Source organism: Lissotriton vulgaris, chromosome 3_1, assembly GCF_964263255.1.
Source record: "Lissotriton vulgaris chromosome 3_1, aLisVul1.2, whole genome shotgun sequence".
In the NCBI taxonomy this organism is placed as follows: Eukaryota; Metazoa; Chordata; class Amphibia; order Caudata; family Salamandridae; genus Lissotriton; species Lissotriton vulgaris.
In genome coordinates this window covers 527,127,282-527,144,591 of record NC_141689.1, presented here as the reverse complement: position 1 = coordinate 527,144,591, position 17,310 = coordinate 527,127,282, and positions in this window count along the sequence as shown.

Genomic DNA, 17,310 nt, shown 5'->3' with positions numbered 1-17,310 from the left:
AATTTTCTCTTCCTATGTACTATGCAGAATCCATCACACATAGAAAGAGAAAGTAACATGGAGAAACAAAGATATTTCTCCTTGTTACACCTCACTGGGCAAGGCATAGCATTTTGGCATATTGCCAGGTTTGACAGCTTTAGGAAGTCTGGAAATGCTCCAAAATTCATGGGTGGATGCATGGGAACGTCCATGCTTCACCCATGGAGCACCTCTGAGATGCTGTGTAACACAGCTCAGCTCAGCACAAGGGGCTGTCTTGCTTTACATTTTCTTCACCAAACCACGCAAGGCAACGCAAGTCAGTGGCTTAGTAAATGCCAACTCACATTTTGCTGTGTGGCTGTGCCAAAAAAGTGGTGCAAGCTTGAAGCAAAATGGTAAAAAATATGGGGGCATATTACCAACGTTAGGCTATATTTATCGCTAACGATGCTTAGCAACGATTTTTTTAACGCTAAGCATCGCCGGAAATTATCGCAGAGATAACTTGCTATTAGCAAGGTTTATCTCAGAAGTGATAAAAATCCTCACGCTAACTGCCAATTGAGAGATTATCGCTGGAAAACCAACGATAATCTCTCAAAGTTTGGCGTTAGCTTGATGATAGGGGCTCACAAACTTAGCCATGATATCCACCTTCCATAGGATATATTGGCTAAGTCAGGAAAATACCAGGTGTAAAAAAAGCAGTGCTAACCGCGGTTAGCGCTGCTTTTTTTATCATTAACAGGGTTAGCGAAATCCTTGATAATAGGAGAAATGTCGCTTAACAACATTTCTCCTATTATTTTTCCCTGGAACGCCCCCTTTGCATCTCATTAGAGATGCAAGGGGAAGCGTAGAGAAAAAGGGTGCTAACATGCGAATTTGTGTGTTAGCTCCCTACTGCTGATAGGGAGATAATTTTATCTCCGCTTTCTTGGCTTTTAAAGCCCAAAAAGCAGAGATAAATCCCTTGATAATATGCCCCCTGGATCCTAATCTTTCCTAGAATCTTTAGAAAATTATTGACACCTGATAATAGGATATGCTTAACTTGAGTTTCCATCCTCATTGCTCACTCTGTGGCAGAAGGGCAGAGGGAAGATTCGAAGCCCTAGCTTTTGCAGAGTTTGTGTTTAGAGGAATGATGACACTTCCAGGTGAAATTTGGGTACCGATACAAGGGAATAACCAGTGTTTAATCAACACCGGCACTTTTTATGACCACCAGTTATAGACAAATTCATTTATGTGGAGACTAATTGATTTGCCCAGAATCACGCTGAGACGCGAACCGTGCTCCGCAGCTCCGAAGTCCGCAGCTCTGGCTAATATGCCACATCCTCTCCTCACTTTCATGGTTAGTAATTGGTTCTTTTTCAGTCAGCACTAACCAGAGAAATGGATGGGTGCAAGCTGCCGCATGAAGAGAGACTAGCACTTATTTATTTACAAATTAACCACTGGGTATAGCACTAAATTAGTTTTTCATCCAACACAAGAGAGACAGGAGTTACACTAAGTGGGTGGAATGTACACAGCACTGGAAAGCATCCCTAAAGAAGGAGCGATCTCACTTGTACGTCACATCACATATTTTTTTTAATCATTATTAAGCAATGCAGAGTAAAATAACAACACCTGCAGAGGTAAAGTGTAAGAAAACATGTAATTTATTAGCAGCTCTGGCACAAAAGCATGGGTTAGAAATTGATGCATTAGATATATGTGCCCATAGAATTCTGCCTGAATCACTATCATTAGGGAGCTCCATCCTCTACCAGAAATGTGTTCAATATGCCACTACTCAGTGATATCACTCCCCAGGTCCATCAAAGTGTTAGATGATTTGAAATAACACTGTTGGTGTGGCACAGTTGGAAGGCAGATGGTACTCCTGAATACGCATGTAGGAGCTAGCAGAGGGAACAGATTCCATGGTGGTAAGAGTGAGCATGCAGGTGGTGGCTTACAGGTTGAATGACAGCAAGCAGATGGAAGGTGGAGACTAATTTGCTGCACCTTTCTGCAAGGGTCTTGATCTGCAGAGGCATATTGAGACACAGTTCTGAATAACAACACTAAACCTTGAAAGCAGCTTAGAGGAGTTTGGTGCAGTCTGACTGGTGGAACTAGACTTCTATCATAAAAAAACAACCACCACTGACAGTAGAGCTGCAAACGTAGGTGCCCCTTTAGAATTAAAACCTTGAGAGAGTTATAGATCAGTTTGCATTAGCTTACGGTTGAAGAAAGAAAACACATTCTCACCTGCTAAGGATAAAATGGGGGATATTCCTGACATGGCAATTAGCCTTCCAGACAGATGTAAATGTGAAAAACAGGACTCACAATCTTTCAGTGGGTAGCTTTGCATAGGACCAGGGCGTCTTAAAATTCTTGGGCTTCTATGCCTGGGGTGGAAAAGTTGGAAACTGTCTTACTGTAGGAGAAGTCCCATGTTAGCAAGCCAGCATGTTAGACAGCCTTCAAAGACAGTGAAGGCAGTTTACAACAGAGATCAGACCTAGTAAATTGCTTTTCTCTACATCTTTCATTAACAGGATGGCACCCTGAGGTGAAGCTGAAGTCTTAGGAAAGAGATCCACCTGATAGCATCTCCTTCTTCCATTCCCAACATAGAAGAGTATTGAACCTCTGTTAGAAATCTCTCTCTGTCCTGATCCATTTGAAAATAGTGGTCAGTTAAGCAATGCTAGGGCAAAAAGAGCATTGACAAACCAATGTTACGGTCATTTCAGCGAAAACCCTCCTGCTTCACTGTGACATAAGGAAGTTGTAGCAGGTGACCTGACATTTGCAATCAAAGGAATCTATGGTCCATTCCACTTTCTCACGCTAAAGAAAACAGCTGTTGTGTCAATATTTGAAAATACCAATGCAGGACTAAAAGAAACCATAAGATTGTCAAGCAGCTCACCTTTATAATGTGGGACTTACCCCATTAGTGGAGGGAAAATGACAGATTTATAGAAATAAAGAGTGCCTTATCCCCCATCATTCGGCCTGAGAGGAACTGACACTCAAGGAGCTGTTCCCTCAAGGTCCCCTGACCTACACAAACTGGTGCCAGTGGATGCACAGCTCATAGAGGGACAGCAATCTATAGTGGCACTAATACTTTAAGCTGCAGCTTTTGGGGTTGATGGTGTTCCCATTTCATTAGGCCAATAGCGAAGAGGTGTGGCGCTGCGACCAGGGCAACTGACGCTGGATGCTGGGGCTCACGGTTTGATCCCCAGCTCCGGTGGCAGGAGTCTGCCCAGCACCATGCAACTCTGGGCAATAGCTCGCTTAATCTTCTCAACGGCCCCCAGTGCTGAGATACCCTTTCGGGGGTGATTTGTGTGCTATACCAGTACTGGATTTACATTTACATTAGAGGCGGACCCAGAGATTGACTCTGTTTTTGAGAATTATTTCTTCTGTTTTGTCGGCATTCAGTTTCAGGTGGTTATTGCCAGGGGAGGCCACCTAAATTAATCAGCAGGGGAGGGTCAAATTATGTAGCATGATTGAGTAAATTATGCAGCAAGAAAAGTCAAATTATGGGGGTTTATGCAAAACATTTTGTATAGTATTACTTCATTATTTTGTCATTTTTAGGTCTAGCTAGGCAGCGCAGCTGTCTCTTTGAGAACTGCTGTAATCTGTCAGTGGACATCAAATCCATCCCTTTTCTTCACATTGTTTTTTATTTGTCTAGGTCAGTGTCCTTCAAAAATCCCTGCTTGCTACTGGTCAGTCCTGCCTCTTTGCCCCTCCTTTCTCTCTTCTGCTCCTGGCACAGAACAGGGTCTTAGTACTGTCTCATTCCACTATTGTTCTTTCTCTGTTCTTTGGGTGTTTCTTTTTTTGCTTGGATTCTGTTTGTCTGTGTACAACTTCAACTCCCTACCTGCTTACATTTAAATATAGCGGGGCAGATTTATGTTAACTGGCGCATCCCGAGGGATGCGCCAGTTAACATGCGCCACAGTGCGCCACAGCTACGCCACCCATGGTGCGCCGCATTTATGATGCGGCGCACCATGGGGCAAAAACGGCACAGATGCGTCACGCATCTGTGCCTAAAAGTGACGCATTGCTGGAGTTGCGTCGCAAGCGCGACGCAGCTCCAGCAATGCTCTGTGGGGGCCTATTCTTTCAATGCTGCCTCAAGCCTTACGCCTGCTTCAAGCAGGCGCAGGGTTTTGACGCAGCATTGCCCTGAAAGTGACTGAGTGAAATCTCATAGATTTCACTCAGCCACTTTCAGGAGGCGTTCCTGAGCAGGAACGCCCCCCCCTGCGCAGGAACGCCTCCTCATGGCGCAGTGCTGTACAACGTGACGCATCTCCTAGATGCGTCACGTTGTAAATAGGGCGCAGGGATGCGCCACGTTTCCGCGCCGTTGCGTCACGCAACGGTGGCGTAAACGTGGCGCAAGCCCTTCATAAATCTGCCCCAGCATTCTTACTCCCTTCCCCTCTTAATGCCACCCCTGTCATGCCTCCCACTCTTTTGGTTGTGTTTTCGTTAGATTTCTTTAGGTTTTTTGCAATTTTAGATGTTCACCGTCAGTTTGGCTTTTTTGGGTAGGATCATTTGGTTTGGGCTTCTTTTAAGGTTGGATTGGGCTTGTTTGCACAGTTGTCAATAAGGAATGATTGCCATTTCCAACATGGCCACAACATTTTGCTTCATGAAGCTCAGTAAGACCAGTCAAATCGTACGCGTCATTATTTTGTCTTCACAGGAAATCAGAGTAGCCTGTCTCCACGAATACTGCTTTCCTGTTGGTTCCAGCTTTCAATGCATAAAAGATATCATCACATGTGCATTATTTCAAAACATTCAGTTTCCAGTCATAGCTGCCATGGCTGATCTACTGTCTGGCTAGTCCCCCAGCTTTAAAAAGCCTGCTGAGATCTTGTGACTGAGACGAAGTAGTCAGTGTGCGCAGACTAGCAAGGAAGCCCCGCAGATACCCATCATGCGGCCCTTCAGTCCGCCCCTGACACATTCCCCAGGTGCCCCCGAGGGTCTTAAACGCAGGAATCCCTTTGCCAACCTTGAGAACACAGTTTGAAGAACAGGCAAGAGAAGGGCGCTGCCTAGCCAAGGGGAATGTGGAATATTACCAGCATGGGAGTGCGGAGTGGAGCTCTGTGAGGGGCTTTGGACACCAACCAGGGAGGTGAATACATAGCTGCATGGAAGGGACCGAGTGGTGGTACCAACAGCCTGCAAGATTCTGGGCAGCAGATGAGTATATTCAGACATCGCGCTCACTTCAACTTTCAGACTGACTGCCCAGCACAGTTAACGTTTCACTGGTTTGACTGAACCAGCCCTACCAGGAGCAGATACTTCATCTGACTGACTGGTGCCAGTAGCAAGTCCAACGCAATCTACTTACCTTTAGTGATGATTCTGAAAGCTTACAGTAGGGCTACTAAGTTGCTTTATATCACGTGATACTTTGAGCCAGTCTGGGTATTTTAGCCAGCAGTGCTCTGCTTTTTGGCACTCATAGGTTAGTTGTGTGTGTGTTTTTAATAAACCTTTTGCTCTTCAGTCTCAGCATGTGAAGTGTTATTAGCTTACGAGCCAGTGCTGGCTCTGGGTATTGCATTTGACAATGGTCTATAAACATATATATTTGACTGCTTCCCCAGTCATAATATGTTTAGTAGAGGCAGTAAGTATTGCATTTAATAAAATGACAACCTTGAGAGCTGCATTTCTATGCTTTGATAAATGTAGGGATCTCATTCCAAACCACTTGACCTCAAGAAATCTTAGTCATCACTGTGTGACCCAAGGAAATAGTAAGGCATGAAGGATCATCCACGATGCTCATTATATCCAGCAAAGGCACACATTGTTCAGATTTATAAACAGTGTAGTGCTATCCCTGTCAGCCAAACTTAAATAAAGTTTCCCTTGAGGCAGTGCCAACCCTGGCTTGTGATCATCTCTGCTATACCATTGTCCAAAACAGGACTGATTTGATCTGTCTATGGGGACAGGGCTCAGTGATGTGCACTTCAATCAGCACTTAATTGAATACAAGTAGTCTGAGGCTTGCTAAATTTTAAGAGCGCTACTTCTGGCGCTGTATTTGGATTAGCAGGGTCACCTCCACTGTATCAGGGATTTCACTCTACCTTATTAACTTCAACAGTCTCTTGCACATAGGGGGAAATCTTCATTATAGACTTAAGAACATATCATTCAAAACTGATCAAGGTTCTACATTTAAAACAATCATTGTTGTCTTGGTTTCATGTATTTCTTAACAACTGCTGAGAATGTACTGATGAAGTAAGGAAAATAAACTGATGGTTCCTGTTGCAAATGATTTCTGACTATTAAGTCCAATAGGATATTTAGGTCTTGCCTAGAAAGCGCTTGTGCTGTCTCTTCGAGACATGCTGTATTCAGGTTTTTACTTTAAGCTCTGCCCATATTTTCAATTGGCTCCTGTTACTGTCCTTTCTAAATGATTGCTTTTGATTTGTGATTAGGCTTAGTAATGCCGCCTTAGTACTGCCTTTTCTCCTTTTGCAACCTCTTATGAAGACTAGCCCACTTACATGTGTTGTTACTTGGTATGTTTTATTTACAGCCTGTGAGCACTATTTTCTTAACCGATTTTCTCCAAATGCACGCACAACATGCTTTAATGCAACTGTGCTTTTTAAAAGAAAATTGGCAGTGCGGCACGCTTTAACAATAGTGGCTGTGCGCCTTTCTTTTGTCAGAGTAGCAGGCAATGGTGGCCACACTCCTTTACTTACAAAATGCACGCCTTGTCCCACTCCAAAGTATTATGGCAGACAAACAACATTTACATTTTTTTATTGACTTTTGAGGTAATGGCAGTATGCAGACCCCGTTCTATCATTGTTTCTAAAGTGAATAAATAGAAGAAAAAACATTTTGTCCACCGTAGTACTTTGGAATAGGGCAAGGCGTGCATTTTGTAAATAAAAGTGTGTGGCAGCCATTACCTGCTACTTGCATTTCTTTATTTATGTGGAACATTAGGCATTTGTACCTGCTGCATAAATAAAACACTATCTTACCAGAAGCAGTCTTTGGGGACTCCGGCATAAACAGATTGCTCCCCTGTTCTTAGAGGCATACTAGCCATAATCTCTTTAAGCAGGATTATGAAATACTTAAACTAAAGGGCAGGCAGAGGACGTATGGGGTGTGTTCAATGTCGGGCTCACTGCTCCAAGTTACAGCAGAAATCTACTCTGCATGGACTTCAAAATGTGGGCCAGCATGAGCTTCTCAACAAGAATGAAACACGGAGAACCACATATGATACCAAATGATATGCAGCACTTCATAGGCTGATATAGGTCTTTAAATAACACAAACAAAAAACATTTGTAATGCAATAGGTCTCGCATTACTGAAAGTTTGAGCTATTGGTGTTGCATTATTATTTGCAACGGCAATAGCTCAAACTTTCAGTAATGTGAGACCTATTGCATTGCAAATGCTTTTTAAACTTGTTAACACTGTTTGGGCATCAGTTGCACCTCATTAGTACCAGTTTAACACCCAAATATAGCAATAAGCTACAGAAGTGTGACCAATCAACCTTTGCAAAGAGCTTTCAACTGCGTGGCAACATGTGTTGCTGCATTTTTAGTAACTTTTGAACCGTTTGAATTAGAAACAATTTTTCTTTTGTTAAAATCTGCAGATTATGCAAAAGATGATGGATTATGTGGCAAATGTTGCAAATCTGTGCGAAAATTGCCAATCACATAATTCTAGTGGCCCTGGTTATTGCTCACACATTTCCAGATATAGTGCATGATATTCTGTAATTCTGTTTGACCTCCCTATGAGCCTTTCAGGAGAAAGAATTACAGAGTCATCTGCAGAGTTGAAGACTCTTGCGATTTACTCCTTTATTTGTAGATTTATGTGGAATTTGAACAAATGGGGTGATAAAGAAGATCCCTGGTGTACAGCACATTTACCATCTAGAGCATCAGCTACAAATGGCTTGAGCTGCACTGCCTGAAGTCTAACCTCCAAGAAGGATTTTATTAAATTCTGTGCCATTCCCTGAGATCCATACAAAAGGGGATGATGGACGGAGCGTTTGAGCAAATCAAACACTCACCTCCAGTCAACTGATCTGGGTTTGATCCATCACCATTCTTTAGCTCACTCAGCCACCCCAGTTCAGAAATGGCCATATGCAAATCAGTCTGACCCTGTGCTTCATAGGAACAGTCCAGCCCGAACTGCCAAGCCATGTCTTCCCTGGACCGGAAACAAGCATCCTTGGACCGGTTTCAGGTTCATAATCCTCATCAGCCAGGCTATCTTGAATCCAGTGGCCAAGTGAGCAAGGGACTCACGTCTGAGCATACCCTGCCAACTTAGGGCGAACAAAGCGATACAAAAGGGGATGATGGACGGAGCGTTTGAGCAAATCAAACACTCACCCCCAGTCAACTGATCTGGGTTTAATCCATCACCATTCTTTAGCTCACTCAGCCACCCCAGTTCAGACATGGCCATATGCAAATCAGTCTGACCCTGTGCCTCATGGGAACAGTCCAGCCTGAACTGCCAAGCCATGTCTTCCCTGGACCGGAAACAAGCATCCTGGGACCGGTTTCGGATTCATAATCCTCATCAGCCAGGCTATCTTGAATCCAGTGGTCAAGTGAGCAAGGGACTCACGTCTGAGCATACCCTGCCAACTTAGGGCGAACAAAGCGACAAAGCGACTTTGGCTGAAGACGGCTGGAATGCCAGAAACCGGTCCTCGGAAGCTTGTTTCCGGTCCAGGGAAGGCATGGCTTGGCAGTTCATGGCTGGAATGTTCCCATGAGGCACAGGGTCAGACTGATTTGCATATGGCCATGTCTGAACTGGGGTGGTGTGGATTGCAAAAAAACGATGGATTTAGGCCCAGATCTCTGTACTGGGGTGAATGTATGACATTGTTTTGCATTCTGTGCATCAACTGTTTAGGGCTCGGCCTACGTCACCACTGCATCAGCAGTGGGGCGGAGCTCCGAGCCGTATTGTTAAGGGACTCAGAATAGTGTAGCAAAAATTCCTCAGTGCGCGAGATTTTCAATAGTTATTTTTGCCATCTGCATGGTAATTGGTCCTCGCGGTGCCGTGTTTGTAGTAGCCTTGACGCAATAGGCCATATATATTTCATGTTCGGCACTTCCTGCATTTTCTGTGCGGTTATGCGCACTGGAGTCCATAAATTTCAATTAGGAGCTGTCAGGGTGCCGCGGTAATGGAATCCAGATGGTCAGAGCATGTTCCCCATTTGCAGTGAGTTTGGCCTGATGCAAGAATCCATTCCTTGTTTTTTCAGCCGTGTGTGCGCGCATGCTGGCTCCCTGCCAAAGCTTGTGGGACTGTGGTAATTGAAGCCAGGTGCCGGCTCCCTGAGGCCTCTGACATCGCCTCTCCCCGCCTGCTCCTCACTGCATCCCCCATCACTGGAAACGACAGGCTGGGAGCTCACAGAAGCCTCTGACATTGGCTCTCCCAGCCTGCTCGTCCTTTCAGCCCCCACCGCTGGAATTCATATTAAAAGCATGCTTTGATATACATAGATATGCTCACACATCAATGAGCATCATTGTGAAGAGATAGACCCATTTCACTCTTCGATTGGAGACGACCGTATATGTGGGCCACTGGTGCCCATAGTCCTTATATAATCACGAGCAATACTGCACTGTAGATACCAAATACATCATAACAGTGTATAGGAATTGGTTTGATTTATGGTGGATGATCCAGCCAGCAGAGCCTCAATAGGTGGTGGCCATCTTGCACCAAGTGACAAGATGCCCCCAACCCCCCCTCCGTCAATGACATCCTTAATGACATCACTAATGACATATCAAGTGACATCCTTGATGATATCAATGATGGCATCATCAGGAGAATGTGAGTGCAGAGTTCAGAGTGCAGAGTGCAGAGTTCAGAGTGCGGAGTGCAGATTGTGAGTGCAGATTGTGAGTGCGGAGTACAGATTGAAAGTGCAGAGTGCAGATTGAGAGTGCAGAGTGCAGATTGAGAGTGCAGAGTGCAGATTCAGAGTGCAGAGTGCAGATTAAGAGTGCTGAGTGCAGATTCAAAGTGCAGGTTCAGAGTGCAGGTTCAGAGTGCAGATTCAGAGTGCAGATTCAGAGTGCAGATTCAGAGTGCAGAGTGCAGAGTGCAGATTGAGAGTGCAGAGTGCAGATTGAGAGTGCAGAGTGCAGATTGAGAGTGCAGAGTGCAGATTGAGAGGGCAGAGTGCAGATTGAGAGTGCAGAGTGCAGATTGAGAGTGTAGAGTGCAGATTGAGAGTGCAGATTGAGAGTGCAGATTGAGAGTGCAGATTGAAGCTTGTTTCCGGTCCTGGGAAGGCATGGCTTGGCAGTTCGGGCAGGACTGTTCCCATGAGGCATAGGGTCAGACTGATTTGCATATGGCCATGTCTGAACTGGGGTGGTGTGGAGTGCAAAGAAACGATGGATTTAGGCCCAGATCTCTGTACTGGGGTGAATGTATGACATTGTTCTGCATTCTGTCCATCAACTGTGGTTTTTGCATTCCCTGAAAGCCAGCGGCCTTCAAATTAAGATGTTATGATCCACGGTATAATAGGCTGCTGAGTGATTAATCCAATAGCACCAGAGTTGATGTCAACCCTAGATCACCATCTAATCTCAGGATATCAACCACTGACATAATCACTGGTTCAGTGCTATGACCAGGGCAAAAGCCAGCGTTAGAGGGTCCATGTAATCTGAAGTTTGAAGATCAGAGCATTTTTCCCTTGCTACATCTGTTTCAATGATTCATGCTCAGTAAGGGAGTAATGATATGGGATGAAAGTCCTATAATGTGATAGGATCACCGCCCATATTTTTGAATAATGATGTGATCATAGCACTTTTAAATACCATATCCTGTATCACAGTTGTATTTAATAGATCTGTTAAGAGGGTCTCAATTGCAGCTGAACGTTTTTGGAAAACTGCTGGGGACATGGAGCTGAGGGTGAACCTGATTTAATTTTGATCATTTCTGTTCGAAACGTATGTCATGATGGAAAGGCACAAACTTAGTGAAGATTGCTTTCCATCCTCCCCCCCCATTTAAAGGTGTTTAGGTATTTTAACCCCTTCTGTGCTCCTGTTGGCCGTTGGCCGTCGCGAGCACTACCTAGCTGGTGCTGCGAACATCCAACTGCAGACGCCGCCCGCCTACTCCATAGAATGCCCGCACTGCGCCGAAATAACGGCTGCGGTAAAAAGGTTAATGGTACTTTCATTCATGATTTTTATTTTGTCTGTAAAGAATGTGTTTAGAATTTCTTGGATTGTATTTATGTTGTATGTCACCCTGTTGATGGAAGAGATTTAATTCATTATCCTAATACGTGTTTTTTGTTTACATGGGGCCGCCATGTTTTTATTAGAGTAATATGAGGCTCTACTATGGAATAGTATAGTTTTGTACTCTGGCACACCTTCTTAACATTTGACCGTGTCCTTTTTGTTGTACTTTCAATCAATCAATCAATCAATCAATCAGTCATTTGTAAAGCGCACTACATACCGGTGAGGGTTTCAGGCGCTGGGGGGCGCTACTGATCGAACAGCCAGGTCTTGAGTATCCTCCTGAAGGTCAGCAGGTCTTGGGTCTGTTGTAGGCTCAGTGGGAGGGTGTTCCATGTCTTGGTGGCGAGGTGGGTAATCAGACAAAATATCGAAAAAAAAATATTGTAAAGACAAAATATCGAAGAAAAAATATCAAAGGACAAAAATATTGGGAAGCAAAAATATCGGATACAAAAATATCGTAATAGGTAAGTAAGTAAAAATATCGAAAACAACAATGTCGTTAGACAAAATATCGACAATACAAAATATCGTGTAGTAATGGAAATAATCAATAGTATTGGAAAAAATAAAATAATTGTACAAAAAATGTTTTAAAAAATGTGTTTCTTAAAAAAAAAATATGTTAAATAAAAATTTGATTGTTAAAAAACATATCTAGGTTTAGGATCGGGTAATTGGGTATATAGGGGATAAGGGTGGGGAGTGTATTAAAATGTATGTAAAAAAACATAAAATAATAAAAAAAATGTAAAAAAAAATTTAAATTACAATTTTTTAAAATAAAAATATTAAAAATAAATTATTAATAGATATCTAGTTATAGGAGCGGGTTATTGGGTTTATAGGGGATAAGGGTGGGAAGTAATTTAATAATAATTAAGTAATTAATATATGGTAGTCAATATTTCTAATTTATACCTAATTGGTAAGTAATTAAAATTAATTATTTAATTAATTACTATCATATTGTACATATTTTTCTTTAGTAATTAATTGGTAATTAATTAATATTAATTAGTTAATTATATTAATTAGGTTAATTTTTGTTAAATATATAAATATTTATGTGTTAATTAAATTTGCTAAATTAATAATAATTATTTAAATTATTTAATTACAGCTAATGAGGTAATATATTAACGTTATTGTTAATTAATAATTAATTGGTAATTAAATAATAATATATTATTTTGGGTAAATTAAAAAAAAAAAGAAATGAATAATATATATCTAGTTATAGGAGCGGGTTATTGGGTTTATAGGGGATAAGGGTGGGAAGTAATTTAATATTAATTAATTAATTAATATATGGTAGTCAATATTTCTAATTTATACCTAATTGGTAAGTAATTAAAATTAATTAGTTAATTAATTACTATCATATTGTACATATTTTCCATTAGTAATTAATTGGTAATTAATTAATATTAATTAGTTAATTATATTAATTAGGTTAATTTTTGTTAAATATATATTTATTTATGTGTTAATTAAATTTGTAAAATTAATATTAATTATTTAAATTATTTAATTACAGCTAATGAGCTAATATATTAACGTTATTGTTAATTAATAATTAATTGGTAATTAAATAATAATATATTATTTTGGGTAAAGGAGTTTTTTGAGGGTTCTGGGTCAGTTGTCAGTAATTGGGTAAAGGGGTATTTTTAGGATTGAGGGTCAGTTTTCTGTTTTTGGGTAAAGGGGTATTTCTTGGGTTCAGAGTCAGTTTTCAGTTTTTGGGTAAAGGGGTATTTTTAGGGTTCAGGGTCAGTTTTCAGTTTTTGGGTAAAGGGCTATTTCTTGGGTTCAGGGTCAGTTTTCAGTTTTTGGGTAAAGGGGTATTTTTTGGGTTCAGGGTCAGTTTTCAGTTTGTAGGTAAAGGGGTATTTTTAGGGTTCAGGGTCAGTTTTCAGTTTTTGGGTAAAGGGGTATTTCTTGGGTTCAGGGTCAGTTTTCAGTTTTTGGGTAAAGGGGTATTTTTTGGGTTCAGGGTCAGTTTTCAGTTTGTAGGTAAAGGGGTATTTTTAGGGTTCAGGGTCAGTTTTCAGTTTTTGGGTAAAGGGGTATTTTTAAGGTTCAGGGTCAGTTTTCAGTTTTTCGGTAAAGGGGTATTTCTTGGGTTCAGGGTCAGTTTTCAGTTTGTAGGTAAAGGGGTATTTTTAGGGTTCAGGGTCAGTTTTCAGTTTTTGGGTAAAGGGGTATTTCTTGGGTTCAGGGTCAGTTTTCAGTTTTTGGGTAAAGGGGTATTTTTTGGGTTCAGGGTCAGTTTTCAGTTTGTAGGTAAAGGGGTATTTTTAGGGTTCAGGGTCAGTTTTCAGTTTGTAGGTAAAGGGGTATTTTTCAGGGTCAGGGTCAGTTTTCAGTTTTTGGGTAACGGGGTATTTCTTGGGTTCAAGGTCAGTTTTCAGTTTTTGGGTAAAGGGGTATTTTTTGGGTTCAGGGTCAGTTTTAAGTTTGTAGGTAAAGGGGTATTTTTAGGGTTCAGGGTCAGTTTTCAGTTTTTGGGTAAAGGGGTATTTTTTAGGTTCAGGGTCAGTTTTCTGTTTTTGGGTAAAGGGGTATTTGTAGGGTTCAGGGTAAATTTTGGGTTTTTTGTGTACAGTTTAAATATATAATTAATTTACATTCAATCAATTAAAGGAAATTTCAAATATTTAACATTACAACAACTCTAATTTTATGTACACTGGAGTTGGAATATTATTTAATAATTAATTAGTGATCAGCACCAACTAAAATTTAATGTAGACTGGAGTAGGAATATTATTTATTATATCATTAGTGTGCAGCACCTACTCTAATTTAATGTACACTGGATTTGGTATATGAATAATTACATTATTAGAGTCCAACATATACTCACATTTAATATACAGTGAACAATTTTTAATAAGATTGTTACTTTCTAGTAAGATAATGATACAAATAGTTCAACATGATTGTAGAAACATTTTTTTATTTATGTTTCAAAAATAACATGTTTTTTCATACAAATTATTTTTAATTACATTTCACTTTAAAATAATTTTTTATAAACACAATGAAAAACAACTATACAGAAGCATTATTATTTTTGGAACTTTTTGTACAAAAATGAGCATTCTTTATTATCTCTTTTACATATTGTTATTTCAGAAAAAAATGTAAAAATATCACAAGTTTTTTTCTATGAAGTTTTTTTCAGCTTCATTTGTAAAGATCAAATATTTATAATATAAGTCACACATTTTGTACACTTTTTTACATTAATATAATTTGTGACAATGTAGTTATATTTCTAGACATTGTTAACATAAACATTATTGTTTTCATAATATTTATTTATTACATTCATTTACATATTTGTTTATGAAATCATTGTAGGATTAAATAAAATATTTTTCAACAATAATATACACTTATTTTTTTTTTAACCCCAATTTTGTTAAGTATAGATATTATATTTTGAAATTGGGACTATTTTATTGCATTTGGGTGCTTTATTTTGTAACCGGGTTAGGTCGTTTTGGGCTATTTGGAAGAAGGGCTGATCGCGGTTGGGAGACACTTCACGTCGCTTCAGGTAAGGTTGAATTTATATGTTTTATGTGTATTTTTATGATGTTTTGAGACTAGTGACCTTATATTTAGTGTTGTTGAATGTGAGGGAGTTATGTTTTAGATTTCTAAAACAGATATTTACTTATGGTATATGCACATAGTGTTAGTTAGTTAACTATTTATTTAGAGAGTGCATGTTAGTCTTTTAGGGTATATCTACAAGTTAAATCATCAATGTTAATATGTTGGTATCTAATTACTAGCTAATTAATGTGGCTGGGAATGTCTGTTTTCTATGTTTTTGTTATAGGTGTACGCTACATCGGAAGTTCCGTTTTTTTTTCAAGGAAGTGTTTGTTTGTTTAATTAAACACTGCTTTACAAACACTTCTTTACATTTTTCGGGTTTCCAGGAGCGATTCTTTCTATTTTTCAAATTTTTCGGGTTTTTTATGGTTATTCGATGCCTCAGGACAACGTGGATTACTTAATTTTGGAACAGTTGTATTTTTCCATTTTTTGGGGGGTTAATTTTGCACTACCTGGATTACTTTGGTGAAGAAGGACGTTATTGGATTGACAACATAATTGGTAAGTCATTGGTTTCTATTTTTGTGTGGGTGGGTAATGTCATTTTTATTATGGAAATGTTTTTTACTTGTAATTTAGTTTTAATGTGTGCATATATTATAATAATATCTTTATATATTGCATACATTAAATACTTTAAAAAGGCACGTTACATATTTTTGCATACTTAGGTGATACTTTTAGTGTTTTATAATATTTTGAGAATTAATTACAGTAGTGTTTTGGCTATGATGTTTAGGTATTCTATGCCTTTTGTACTAGGGTAAAGTTGTACTTGTTCTTCCAGGTACTTGTGCATTTGTTTATTTTGCTTTGATGTTTTTGGGACCAGTTCTGTTACAGATTGGTCCATTCTAAATTCTTGGTAGCTCTGTTCTTTCTGTAGGCATTTAATGAAATTTTCTAGAGTAGGTTTGGTTCTGCCAGTTGATTGTACAAATGCATTGTGCCAACCTTCCACGGCATTGTTAGTTTTTGATTCTCCGTTAAGGGTACTGTTGTAAACGTTCCACCAGGGTATGAGGAATTTTGGATTTCGTCTGTGGCCAGATCTGTGGAGTCTGCCTACCCAGGTGTCTTCAAAGTAATCGAGAAATTGACTTAATCTAGCTTCATTTTGTTTGTAGAATGGGCTGTCTATAATAATGTTGTAATGTTCAGCTACATCTGTTTCAGGGACATAGGCAAGTGCAATGAGTTTTTTGATTTGGAAAGCAAAAGAGGAGTTTGTAGCATATTCGACACTTAGGGTAGTTTTTTGAAGGTGTCTCCATAAACACTGGTTGAAATGATAATAGCAGCCTTGAATGCAGGTATGGGGGTGGATTTTTAGAATAGTTGAGAGCATTGCATGCTCAAAATCAAGAATGATTTTTTCTGGAGAAAAATCATTAGTTTTTTGTTTTATGATATTTAATAATTCCATATATGTGGAATTATTTTTGTTGGGCAATAGTGCATATAGCAAAGGGATGTTGCAGTTGTGGTAGAGGCCATGTATTGTGTATAATTGGAAAAATGGTTTGGGACAGATGTTAAATGTTCCATCCATCATCCAATATTGGCTTTGCTGCAGTTTAACTAAATTCATATTGGTACCAAAAATTATAAGCCTTTTGTCATTGTTTTCGTTGTCATAAACTATAAAGGGTTGTTTATTTAAAGTTATAATTTGGTTTGCAGTTAAATTTATATCCTGATATGTTCTGGGAGATGGTGTTGTAGCAGTAGTAGCTTTTTTAGTTCGTGCTACAGTTCTTTTTAAGGACAGGATATTTGGCATTTGGGTTGTGGCTGTTTTTGGGATTGTAGGAATGGCTTCTTTTAAAATGACATTTGTTTGCTTTTGGGAACCTGTACTAGCTTCTTTTATATTTTCCAAAGCTGTTCTAACTTCTATTTCAGTAACATTAGGTGGATGATTGTGTTCCCTAGTATACAGTACTGTAGCTTCTCTAGTTGTTGCTCTTCCATAGCACTTGTTCGAATAATATTTACAACATTTCCAATTAACTTTCATGCCATATTGCTTTTCTTGTGTATACGTGTAACCCATGTAGCATAGTAATAGTTTTCCTTTCTGGCTGGTCACAAATTCGGCTCCTTCGGTCTTTTTTTACTTTGTATATCTATAAAATATATATATAATAGTTAATGTCAAATTACATGTGATAAATAATCTATGTTAGTGATAAGTAGGAATGTTTATACTTACGTGTTTTAGAATTTACAGCAAAACTTAGGAGTTGCTTTATTCTTTAGTTGGGGATAAATG